The 1555-nt window shown below is 45.1% G+C and overlaps 1 non-coding gene across 1 annotated transcript; it reads right to left on the bottom strand.

Annotated features, from left to right (window-relative positions):
• Nucleotides 1–527: 527 nt before the first annotated feature.
• TRNAK-CUU lies at nucleotides 528–600 on the bottom strand. The gene has a single exon. It is a non-coding gene; the product is annotated as a tRNA-Lys (tRNA).
• Between the last annotated feature and the right edge of the window lie 955 nt (nucleotides 601–1555).

Genomic DNA, 1555 nt, shown 5'->3' with positions numbered 1-1555 from the left:
CAATCAAGCTGCAAATTCACGAAATGCTGGTATGGACATGGTTTTACCTGACAAATATGTTTCAAGAGATACATCTGTTACAACAGACTGGTCAAGTATTAGGAAAAAAGGACTCAAAGACAGAGATTTTAATATGGCCAAAACAGATAGTATTGTGATGCCGGTTACGTATTCCAGACAGAATCAAAATCCTCCTGTATGGCAATCTATGGATCATCAAGACATCAAAGATTTAATCTAAAGATTTTGCTCTGAGTCTGCAGAGGATACAAGAGTACCAAATCATTGCGCAAGATACAGCGCTTAGAACCTGCTTCAACAATCTGCAGGATCTACAGGAGCTCTTAGGAAAAATTAATTGAAACAGGACAATTTTGGAGAACACCAATGATGGACTTGCTTCAGTTTTCTACTTGCTAAGAGGAGACTGTGACATCATGTCTCCTAGGACTCTTACTCCTGAGACTTAAAAGGCTCTTGACAGAATGGCAAATGCCTAATTCTCTTTTTTTTTTTTTTTTTTTTGGTGCCCAATGTGAGGCTTGAACCCACAATCCTGAGATTAAGAGTCTCATGCTCTACCGACTGAGCTAGCCAGACTTGTATAAGGCGATTGATGAATGAAGTAAAAGTTTCAGCAAGACCTTGCTTTACTTCTGTGTAAACGCCTTCTGGGGTTCCAGTTGGTGGAATTTGGGTTCCACCACGGAGTCTCACTCCAGCATGGACTCTCACTCACACACTCAAGCCGGATAGCTCACACGTTACCACAGGCAAAGAGTCAGGAGAGCTCTCCCATATGGCATTTCCACGGACAAGGTTTATTGCATCCTGCTGCGAAGGGAGACCAGAGGCGAAAGAGAGTGGACCATGCAGGGTCCAGGGTTTCTGCACGGGAGTGGGGGGAGCATCAGAGACCAATGATCTGAGGACATGGGGGCGGTACAAAGGTGGGACTAGGGGAAGGGAGCCAATGGGGAAGGTCTGGGTGCGTGTAGGGTAACAAGCCATTCAAACAGACCTAGTCTGCATAGCACCACAAAGCCTGACAGGAGAGGGTTCTCCTTTCTCACCATATTTGGGGGTGTTCTTAAACCTAGTCACCTCAACAGGACCATATCAAGTCCTCCTGGTGGGAGGAAATAGTACCCATGCCAATTGGACAGGGATAGAAGGGGGATATTCCTTATGATGGACACATAAGAACGATACTGTTGAGAATTGTAATATCTCAAAACCGGATCTGGAAATCAACTCAGGTAATATTAATTGGCTGACAGATTGCACTAATACCCCTTGGGGATGTCAAATACCAGAAGTATGGAATAGCCCTCAAACAGGGCAATGGGAATATATCCAGACAGTTCAGTGGTGTCTAGATGGGGAAGGGAGTCCGGGCCTCCCAGAGGACCCCTGTTGGGGTTTTAAGAGTTCTAGGGGTTTTTTTCTGTTAAAGGAATTTTCCCCACATACTGTTACTAAGACAACAAATTGCTGGGATACTTAAGGAAGACAAAAGAGTTACCCATTGGGGGTGGGGTGGGCCTGGCTACTC

The sequence above is a fragment of the Corvus brachyrhynchos genome, unplaced genomic scaffold (assembly GCF_000691975.1).
Source record: "Corvus brachyrhynchos isolate BGI_N302 unplaced genomic scaffold, ASM69197v1 scaffold2976, whole genome shotgun sequence".
NCBI classification, from domain to species: Eukaryota; Metazoa; Chordata; class Aves; order Passeriformes; family Corvidae; genus Corvus; species Corvus brachyrhynchos.
The sequence above is the reverse complement of the archived record's forward strand: the minus strand, read 5'-3'. Positions and strand labels throughout refer to the sequence as shown.